Below are 12,004 nucleotides of genomic sequence, written 5' to 3'. Positions count from 1 at the left end.
GTAGAGGGCACATACAATCCCAAATGGCAAAGTTCAGGAAAATGACCTTGAAAAAGACATTTAAATCAGCTGAAGAGAAACGTAAACTTGCCAATATGCCATTTACGACACGGAGTGGCAAGGAACGGCTAAGGTCGATCCCTAGTATGTTCATGACTAGTGGTTCAGCTTCACATGATGATGGAAGCCCTCCTCCCACTAAAAAAATCAAAAGAGTTAAGCTGGCAAAAGCACAGCGAAGAACTGTGCTTTCTAAGAAGATATCACAAATCCCCAAGGAGAGTCCAAGTGTGGTGGTGGTTGCGATGCCTGACCTTCCCAGCACTGGACGGGAAGAGGTGGCTCTTTCCACCATTTGCACGCCCCCTGCAAGTGCTGAAAGGAGCACCCACAGTCCACTTGCTGATATGCAAATTGAAGATGTCACTGTTGAAGTACAACAGGATGAGGATACTGGTGTAGCTGGCGCTGAGGAGGAAGTTGGCGAGGAGGATTCTGATGGTGATGTGGTTTGTTTAAATCAGGCTTCGGGGGAGACAGTTGTTGTCCGTGGGATGAAAAAGCCCATCACGGTCATGCCTGGGCAGAAGACCAAACATTCCACCTCTTTGGTCTGGCAATATTTCTATCCAAATCCGGACAACAACTGTCTTGCCATATGTACCATATGTAAAGGTGAAATAAGTAGGGGTAGGGACGTCAACCACCTAGGAACATCCACCCTTATACGGCACCTGCAGCGCGTTCATAAAAAGTTACTGTCAAGTTCAGAAACTTTGGCTAAGACCGTAAGCAGTCCAGGGACACCTAAATCCCGTTGTCCTGTTGTATCCAAGCGCCTGCAAACCACACCGTCAACTCCCTCCTCGTCAATTTCCTCCTTAGTCAGGATCGGAAGTAGTCCTGCAGGCCATGTCACTGGCATGACTGACTCTCCTATCCGGGATTCCTCTGGAGGATCCTGCATTGCTACGCCTACTGCTGCCGCTGCTGCTGTTGCTGCTGCTGGGAGTCGTTCATCATCCCAGAGAGGAAGTAGGAACACCACTACTTTTACTAAACAATTGACCCTCCAACAGTCCTTAGCGAGGAGGATGAAGTACGACAGCAGTCATCCTGAAGCAAAACGTATAACTGAGGCCTTGACTGCTATGTTGGTGTTAGACGTGCGTCCGGTATCCGCCATTAGTGCAGTGGGATTTAGACAATTGATGGAGGTAGTGTGTCCCCGGTTCCAAATCCCGTCTAGATTCCACTTCACTAGGCAGGCGATACCGAGACTGTACAGAAACGTCAGAAAAAGTGTCCTCAGTGTCCTGAAAAATGCCGTTGTACACAATGTCCACTTAACCACGGACATGTGGACAAGTGGAACAGGGCAGACTAAGGACTATATGACTGTGACAGCCCACTGGGTAGATGTATCACCTTACGCAGCAACAGCAGCAGCGTCACCAGTAGCAGCATCTCAGAAACGCCAGCTCGTTACAAGGCAGGCTACGCTGTGTATCACCGGTTTCAGTAAGAGGCACACCGCCGACAACCTCTTAGAGAAACTGAGGGAAATCATCGCCCAGTGGCTTACCCCACTTAGACTCTCCTGGGGATTTGTGATATCTGACAACGCCACCAATATTGTGCGGGCATTACATCTGGGCAAATTCCAGCACGTCCCATGTTTTGCTCACACAATAAACTTGGTGGTGCAGAATTTTCTGAAAAGCGACAGGGGCGTGCAGGAGACGCTTTGGGTGGCCCGAAAAATTTCTGGCCACTTTCGCCATTCAGCGACTGCGTGCCGAAGACTGGAGCGCCAGCAAACACTCTTGAACCTGCCCCGCCATCACCTGAAGCAAGAGGTTGTGACGCGGTGGAACTCAACCCTCTATATGCTTCAGAGGATGGAGGAGCAGCAAAAGGCCATACAAGCCTATACATCCACCTATGACATAGGCAAAGGAGGGGGTATGCACCTGACTCAAGCGCAGTGGAGAATGATTTCCGTGTTGTGCAAGGTTCTCCAGCCCTTCGAACTTGCCACACGTGAAGTCAGTTCAGACACAGCCAGCTTGAGTCAGGTCATTCCCCTCATCAGGCTTTTGCAGAAGCAGCTGGAGAAAGTGAAGGAGGAGCTAAGACGGAGCGATTCCGCTCGGCATGTGGGACTTGTGGATGAAGCCCTTCATTCGCTTTGCCAGGATTCCAGGGTGGTCAATCTGTTGAAATCAGACCACTACATTTTGGCCACCGTGCTTGATCCTAGGTTTAAAGCCTATGTGGTGTCTCTCTTTCCGGCCGACACAAGCCTGCAGAGGTGCAAAGACCTGCTGGTGAACACACTGTCAGCTGAAGCGGAACGTGACACGTCAACGGCTCCTTCTTCATTTTCTCCCGCAACTGGGGCTGCCAGGAAAAAACTTAGGTATCCTAAGCAACCCGCTGGCGGTGATGCAGGGCAGGCAGGACCAAGTTTGGACATCTGGTCCGGACTGAAGGACCTGGCAACAATTTCTGACATGTCTACTGTCACTGCATATGATACTGTCACCATTGACAGAATGGTGGAGGATTACATCGGTGACAGCATCCAAGTAGGCATGTCAGACAGTCCATACCTGTACTGGCAGGAAAAAGAGGCAATTTGGAGGCCCCTGTACAAGCTGGCTCTATTTTACCTGAGTTGCCCCCCCTCCAGTGTGTACTCCGAAAGAGTGTTTAGTGCAGCCGGGAACCTTGTCAGCGAAAGGCGTAGGAGGTTGCTTCCACAGAATGTGGAGAAGATGATGTTCATCAAAATGAATTATCAGCTCTTCCAGGGAGACCAGCCTCCAGAAGGTACAGAGGGACCTGTGGTGGTGGATTCAAGTGGGGACGAGTTAATACTTTGTGAGGATGAGGATGTACACACTGAAGAGGGTGAGGAATCGGTGGATGAGGAGGATGAGGATGACATCTTGCCTCCGTAGAGCCAGTTTGTGCAGGGACACATTAATTGCCAGCTTGTTTTGTGGGGGCCCAAACGAACCAATCATTTCAGCCACAGTTGTGTGGCAGACCCTGGCGCTGAAATGATTGATTTGTTAAAGTGTGCATGTCCTGTTTATACAACATAAGGGTGGGTGGGAGGGCCCAAGGACAATTCCATCTTGCACTTCTTTTTTTTCTTTGCATTATGTACAGTTTGGGGCCTAGTTTTTCTAACTGCCATCCTGTCTGCCACTGCAGTGTCACTCCTAGATGGGTCACGTGTTTGTGCCGCCCACTCGTGTCGCTTAGCATAGTCATCCAGCTACCTCGGTGCAACCTTTTGGACATGAAAACACTATTGTGAGGTGTGAGGTGTTCAGAATAGACTGGAAATGAGTGGAAATTAAGGTTATTGAGGTTAATAATAGCATAGGAGCAGAGAAACCAACAAATTCTGTGATTTTAGCTGTTTTTATGCTTTTTAAAAAAAAAATACAGATCCAAAACACAAAACCCAGAACCCAAAACACGGAAGGGTGGTTTTGGCAAAACCAATCCAGATCCAAAACACGAAGAAAGATCCAGATCCAAAACCAAAACACAAAACACGAAAAGTGGCCGGTGCACACCCCTAGTGCACACATGGCACAGCTTACCCAGTTTATAGGTTTATTGAACCAGTTAGAACAACTAGTATATAACAGGTATAACAGCAGTAAAGAAGCAACATGAAGCTTATAAGTATCACTGGGCGTTGTAGTGAACTTCCCCCCCTATTACTATAGCAGTGGTGGTGTAATATACTTGTGGCAACTTTACAAGCTCTGCACACAGCAAACAGATAGAGAGTCTCAGGGTTGCATCTGTCCATGAGCAATGCCAGGGAGAAAGACATGTGGACACTCGTGTGTGCATAGTAGCGCATGTTAGAGGTTGGACTTCTGTTTGAAACATGGATGGAGGCAGTGCCAGGGCGCTCCTCATCCAACACTGGGGAGACATCGATTAAACATCGTATTGCAGAGGTTTTCTGTGTTTTTTTATGGAAAAAGGAGGTGGAGACAAAGCTTGAGAAGGAGACATTAGTCACTGGGGAGCTATTAATCATGAACAGTGTTAAGGTGGGTACACACTATACAGATATATCTGCAGATGATGGTCATTCATACACACTGAATGGCCATCATCCCGGTGACCAGGGGGCATGTCGGGGCGTGTCCCGTCGGGGGGGGGGGAGACAGACCGCCCGTACACACCTGCCGATGGACAGATATGTTTGCAGACATATCTGTCCATCGGCTGTGCAGCACAGCCAATGTGATATGTCGGTGAACACCGATGTTCACCGACATATCGCGGTACACACTGGTGACTGCAATCATAAATTAAGACGGAAGTCCAGTGGCAGAGCATTTTGTACCTAATGGAATGGGTCATGTTGGAGGGTCTGCTACAGTATGTGAATACTTGTGTCATGCAATTGAGAACTGTTTAAATAAGTTATACTTTTAAGACTTCAAGCTCTTTTTATTCATATTATTATACCTATACTAGGATTGATGCATTGTTGAGAGGAATTAAAAACCCAAATGTAAACTGCAACAGTGTTTCAACTAGTTCACCAAGAGTTCTACCCAGAGAGTAGATTACACTTGCTTGTGCTAAGAGCAGGGCTGCTTTGCATTCCTAAAAAGGCTGAAAGCACCACAGTTATTGGGACATTACACTTATTTCACACCTCCATCAATAAATGTGGGGATCCCACTACTTATATTACTTCTTTGAACCAAATATATCAGGGCTCGAATATAACAGCAAATGGGAATACATGTGTGATTAAAGGGTCTATTCATGAAACAGTGAAGTGTCCTGTTTATCTAAAAACTTCTCTGCTTTGTGGCATTCATAGAGCAACGTGCTATTGAAGAAGCTTATTACTTCTCCAGCAGGACAACAGCTCATGTGTGTATAATATCACCATACAATTGTATGGTGAGTGCGATTCACAAAGAAATGGAAAGCTCAGCTTTCCATTCCTCTGCTAGTACCACATTTTCCATTTCAGGATGGCGTACACAACGTTGTTAGGGGAAAAGAGCAGCGAAGACTTTTGTCTTCCTGTTCTCTCTGCCTCCTTCTGTGCCAGCAGCCAATCAGAGGAGCCCAGGGTATATGCATATCACTGGTCACCTCCTGCTGACTGCTGGCTGCCCCACTGACCCAGTCTCCCCTTTCCCACTCTGTTTCTACCCCTGCCTCTGTAAGGTGACCCTACATATGCCGGGTCACCTCCATCCTGACTGCCCATAGACCCTTAACTCCATTACCACATGATGTGAAGAGGAGGGTTGTAAGGAGCATGAAAGTGTTTAGACCTCACCAACTGGTGCGACTGATTCAGGGGCAGGTCTGGCACATGGTGCCCTGCAGCCCTGTTACACAGCTGACTATGATTACTGTAGTTGCACACTTATTTGTAAATGAATATGAGGTTCTATATAAGATATGACTTTACAGATTGTAATTTGGTAAACATTTAACTATTTATTGGCGTTATATCTCTGCATTTATAATACAGTCAGTTTCCTATGCAGGGGAACAGGTTGTTCTTTTTTTATTGTACATGTGCTTACCTAAATCATTTACAGACCCTCCAACATGACCCATTCCATTAGGCACAAAATGCTCTGCTCCTGGACTTACTTCTTAATTTATGATTGCAGCCACCTTACCTGATGGAAGGGGTCATGTTGGAGGGTAGGAATCAAAGTTAATATAATTTCTTGTTTTTGTTTCTTGCTCGCTTCTGCCTCAAAATGTCTTGGTACTCAATAGCTATGTCTATGGGACTCGGAGCCTGCTATTACTAACCAGCTTCCCATGGAATGGCTTGGGCCTATGTGGTGTGACATATATTCGTTTTACAGGTCTCTAGTATATGCAGTGCTGCAATAGGACATGATCTACCCAACTGAACTGATGCCCATTCAAGGCATTTAATAGGGGCCTGATACAGGGGCACATGACACTCTGTACCACAGCTGAGAGTGAACTTGCTCAGAAGATATCAGATTAAGGGGCTTATGTTCAAAGTGTGATGAGAGATAACATTGTGTGATATAAATCACCAACCAATCAGCTTCTAACTTACATTTTATAGGCTGTGTTTGAAAAATTACAGGAGCGGATTGGTTAATATTTTTTTCTCTCAGAATTTTATCTCTCATCAAGCTTTGATACTTAGACCCTGAATAAGTGAAAATAAGTACGTGAAATGTTATTTTGGAAAGATATCTACACCAATTGGGATACAATTCAACCTTTTTTTTGTGGCTTTATGTAAAGTAGAGGTTCCACAGTTGTGTCAGACTGAAAATCAAGCTTTCACTCTTAGCAAGAGCTTATTAAAATGCAAGTCGATTAATTCAAAGTCATGCTTGATCTATACAGTCTCCACAATGATCTAAATTTCATAAATTGAGAATTCTTTTGATTTAATCGCAGGGCAAGCCTATACATTCCTGTGTGTGTTAGTGTTGGTGGTATAAAGAGTACATGAGAGATTGGGATGCTTGCAGTACGGATGGTTGCAGGGCATTCTGGGAATTAGAAAACACTTTTTAAAAAGAATAGAAAATGCATCTCAGAAGTCCAGAAAGCAGAGTCCGACTAAGATTAAACAGCTGCAGCTGCAATCAGGGAAAACAGAGTTGGCCTTTGAAAATCTCTTACAGCCTTCAACTCACCTACTGAGCAGCCATGTCATGTATATTTCTATGTTAAGTAGTTCCAATATCTCCCCTTAGATGTTACCCCTCCTGGGTGATCTAGCTCCTTTTTATTTCTCCCTCCATGTCCCTCATGTATCTCTTCTTTACTCTAGCTTTCCCACAGCACAGACAGAGCAGGGTTTCTTGTATCACTCATCCGACCAATGCATGACACATAATATAGTTCATTCAGTGTACACAGACTTCCCGCATTCATGAAGTGAGCTACAGTATTTTTACTAGGTTCTGCAGCTGGGCAGGAAAATTTAAGGAAAGACACTACATCATATTGCACACAAACATAAAAATCTCTGTAATGTACACTCTGGATGATGTGCGAAAATGGGAAATAAGCAATAGCAAAACTGTGGCTAACATTTGCGCTGCTTAAGGCCATTGTGAATACATGCTCCATAAATTAATTCTACGTATGTCCCAAATACGCCTGTGCTGCTGTTATTCCGGATTTTGATTGGCTAAAGCCATTTCAGTATTACAAGATGCCTTTCCTTAGAGAGGTGACCAGCATCTATGGCATGATTAGGCACAGAGGGCCTGATTCAGAGCCACTCGCTCTGACAGAGCGCTCGCTCTGAATCAGGGCCGGGTTTTTTTTTTTGGTTCGGCCTCTTGGCTGCTCGCATAGCTATGGTTGACCACCCACAGCTATTGCGAGCGGCCATGATGATGGTCGCGATGGACAAGACCATCGCGACCATCGGGCTTGAGACGAGACCCTTGTGGTAGGGTCTCATGGCCGCAAGCCCCAGAGAGATTTCGGCTCTAACAGAGCCGGAATCTCTCCACTGACATCACTCGTGATGTCAGTGGGGCCACCCCCAAATGGCAGGCGTAGTTGTGCCCCTTCTGGAATGCCCCCTGTAGTTGTGCCCCTTCTGCAATTCCCCCAGTATTTGTGTCCCCTCCAATGCCCCCAGTATTTGTGTCCCCTCCAATGCCCCCAGTATTTGTGCCCCCTGCACTGCCCCCAGTATTTGTGCCCCCTGCAATACCCCCAGTATTTGTGCCCTCTGCAATGCTCCCAGTATTTGTGTCCCCTGCAATGCCCCCAGTAGTTGTGCCTCTTCTTAAATGCCCCCTGTAGATGTGCCCCGTAAAATAGTGTCCCCAGTAGCTCTCCCTACCCGCCCACACCCCTTTTAAAAAAAACTTACCTATCTTTGCTCCACGCTGTCACAGCTCCCAAGTCCCGCCGTCACTGCTACTGCTGCTGCCGCTGTCTGCTGGATCTGGCTCCTTTCCTCTGCAGTGTGCAGGTGACATCATGACGTCACCCGTGCAATGCATCACTGGGAACGCTGGCCTCTGAAGTGATCAGTATTCAGAGGCCAACGTTCCCACTTACCGTAAGTTGATCTACAGGCGGGAGCTCCGTGAGCTTCAAGAAGATCGCGATCAACCTTTTCGCCGGGCATGTGGGCAGGGGTCGGGGACAGTGTGTGGGGGCCCCCTATGTGTGGGGGCCCCAGGACGACCGCCCCTGGTTGCCAGAAGAGCCTGTGTGCTTAGAAAAGGAGTGAACTTGTCTGAGCTCCCAAACATTTGTAAAGATGACTGCTCAACTTCATTTAACATGTTGTCACAACTTTTAATAAATAGTTCCTGTCACTACAGGCCCCACGTACTTTACTATTTATTTGCCTAGTTAGCTGAGCCAAATAATCTGTGTCATTGTTAACATTTTTGGGGGTCTATTTACTAAGCAGTGTTAGAAGACAGAGTGAAAAGTGATAAGAAAGTGATATGGTGCCAGCCAATCAGCTCCCAACTGTCATCTCACATGCTGTGTTTGAAAAAATTACAGTTGGGAGCTGATTGGCTGGCACCTTATCACTTTCTTATTACTTTCACTCTGTCTCTTAACACTGCTTAGTAAATAGACCCTTTGGTCTGATATAGAGTAGGAGCAATTTTGTAAGCATAAAACTCCGAATATACAGATCATGGATGCACCTGCTTAAAGATTCCTTCTAAGTATATCTTCATACGGATGCAATACATAAATTAATACAAATAACTACTGTATTAATAGTATACTAAATTTAAATATTGTCCCCTACAATAAATAGCTGGCACCAGTACTACAGCCCAGTCTAAAGGAGATATAATCAAACTAATGATATTTTCAAAAAATTCTAAGGGGCAAATATACTAAGAAATGTGAGAAAAACCACCCTGGGCATCGCAGAGATTTGCATGAGATTTATTTTCACCACAGATTATGGATTTAGGGGCATATGTATCAAAGCTTGATGTGAGATAAAATTGTGAGATATATATCACCAACCAATCAGCTTCTTACTTACATTTTGCAGACTGTGTCTAAGAAATGATAGTTTGGAGCTGATTGGTTGTAGATATATATTTCACAAATTTGTCTCACATCCATCTTTTATACATATGCTCCTTAGTAACTATCATTCGTGTTTGTCTGTCTATTTTTTTGATGGTCTAACTCATCGTGTTTGTTGATGTCGCCAACTCTGTTGGAGTGTGTTTTTATGATAAACTCTGCACTGAAATGCAAACAAGATCAGACACGACTGAACTCGGATACATTCTATTTCCGATTTCTCATTGGTCAAAGTCAGCACATGCTACTCTCTCATCCACAAACCCATAGAAATATACCCCAAACTGATCAGAACATGTGCATTGTAGTGGGTTATTGTGTTTGGAGGTTGCACTGGTGGAGTTTGAAGAGTTTGTTCACATTTTGCTGTAGGAGTGTGGGGTTGGCGTTTGGAGGTGTTGATTTGTGAGTATAGTCTTGTGTTCGTCATTGTCTTTTTAAAGTGTATTTTTCTATCTGCATTGTTTATTTAATTTTGTCTTGTTACCGTGTGTTGGTGTTTGCGTGTATGTGTGGTGAGTGTCATTTTTCTGTTGTATTTTTTTTCTGTGTTGTGTGTTTATTTATTATAGAGAGAAAAGAAGAATTGACCAAGGGTTCAGGAGGTACAGTCACAGGCTGATGTGGAGGAGGAGGTGGCACAGGAGCCTGTTTTAGAGTCAGATGCTGATAGGGATGATGGCTACACCCAGAAGAGTAAGCCCAAAACTGTGTGTAATGTTACATTTATTTATCAGGAGAGTGTAACATGAGTCACAGGTCATGAAGTCATAGGACCTCTTGTTTGGCCCATTTGGGATGGGGTTGTGCGGGCTGTTAGTGCTGTGAACCATGTTATTGTCAGCACTGAATCTTGGGAAAAAAGATTCAGCGATATTAAAAGGTGGGTGAAAGACAAAATGGCCAAGGAGCAAAGCCAGCACGGCAGATGGGTGGCGGATCCCCTCGCCATGCAGACTTTTTGGAATATGAGAAACTGTTGCTGGCAATCATTCCACCTGAGGTGGTTCAGCAGGCCCATATGAGAGGCACGGACACCCCCACCAGGCAGGTGAGTGCAAATGTTTTGATGAATATTGTTTTTTTCTTAAATAAAAAAACTTGTGTTTCAATAATCATCCACATAGTCTACTTTAAATGTGTCTTGTACTGCTATCTCTTACTGTACGTGATGTTTTATTGTTTTTTCTTAATTTCAATACATTTTTTGTTTAACTTGTTTCTTTGCCCACTTTGCCAATTTAATGTTGCAACATTAAATAAACCTTTAGGTCTTATGCATACATGCATAAGAATTTTATGAATACATGTAAGTGGCATGTTGATGTCAATAAAAACTAGGGGTGTGCACCGGCCACTTTTCGTGTTTTGTGTTTTGGTTTTGGATCTGGATCTTTCTTCGTGTTTTGGATCTGAATTGGTTTTGCCAAAACCACCCTTCTGTGTTTTGGGTTCTGGGTTTTGTGTTTTGGATCTGTATTTTTTTTTTTAAAAAAGCATAAAAACAGCTAAAATCACAGAATTTGTGGGTTTTTCTGCTCCTATGCTATTATTAACCTCAATAACCTTAATTTCCACTAATTTCCAGTCCATTCTGAACACCTCACAATAGTGTTTTTATGTCCAAAAGGTTGCACCGAGGTAGCTGGATGACTATACTAAGCGACACGAGTGGGCGGCACAAACACGTGGCCCATCTAGGAGTGACACTGCAGTGGCAGACAGGATGTCAGTTTGAAAAACTAGGCCGCAAACAGTACATAATGCAAAGAAAAAAAAGAGGTGCAAGATGGAATTGTCCTTGGGCCGTCCCACCCTTATGTTGTATAAACAGGACATGCACATTTTAACAAGCCAATCATTTCAGCGCCAGGGTCTGCCACAAGTCTGTGGCTGAAATGATTGGTTCGTTTGGGCCCCCACAAAACAAGCTGGCAATTAATCTGTCCCTGCACAAACTGGCTCTACGGAGGCAAGATGTCGTCCTCATCCTCCTCATCCACTGATTCCTCACCCTCTTCAGTGTTGTGTACATCCTCATCCTCACAGAGTATTAATTCGTCCCCGCTGGAATCCACCACCACAGGTCCCTCTGTACGTTGTGGAGGCTGGTCTCCCTGGAAGAGTTGATAATTCATTTTTATGAACATCATCTTCTCCACATTTTGTGGAAGCAACCTCCTACGCCTTTCTCTGACAAGGTTCCCAGCTGCACTAAACACTCTTTCGGAGTACACACTGGAGGGGGGGCGACTTAGGTAAAATAGAGCCAGTTTGCACAGGGGCCTCCAAATTGCCTCTTTTCCTGCCAGTACAGATACGGACTGTCTGACATGCCTACTTGGATGCTGTCACCGATGTAATCCTCCACCATTCTGTCAATGGTGACAGTATCATATGTAGTGACAGTAGACAAGTCAGAAATTGTTGCTAGGTCCTTCAGTCCGGACCAGATATCCAAACTTGGTCCTGCCTGCCCTGCATCACCGCCAGCGGATTGCTTAGGATGTTTCCAGTGAGTTTATGACCAAGAAAAGAATAATAAAAATTAATATGTCACCAAGATCAACTATCTCAAACACTTCCACATTTACTAGATTTTTTCTTTCTAATTTTTTTCTTTTTGTAGGGGCCACACATGCTATGATTTTTTTTTTACATTTAAAAAAAAAACTATTGGGATTAATGTGTCAATATCCTCAATATAGAGGATGCAAACTTGAAACTAATGGAAGTTGTCATGTATACTTAGTCCACAGTAATGTTTCTACAATTATTGCAATTGTAATGGCTGTCTTTCTGTGTTTAGTTAAAGGCCACAAATTTCAGGATGCCAGATTTATTATTTAAATGAATTTTATAGAAATAAACTTACCCACTTCTTTCCTAGATT

Source organism: Taudactylus pleione, unplaced genomic scaffold, assembly GCF_031769625.1.
Source record: "Taudactylus pleione unplaced genomic scaffold, aTauple2 ptg000203l, whole genome shotgun sequence".
In the NCBI taxonomy this organism is placed as follows: Eukaryota; Metazoa; Chordata; class Amphibia; order Anura; family Myobatrachidae; genus Taudactylus; species Taudactylus pleione.
This window is presented reverse-complemented; position numbering follows the sequence as displayed.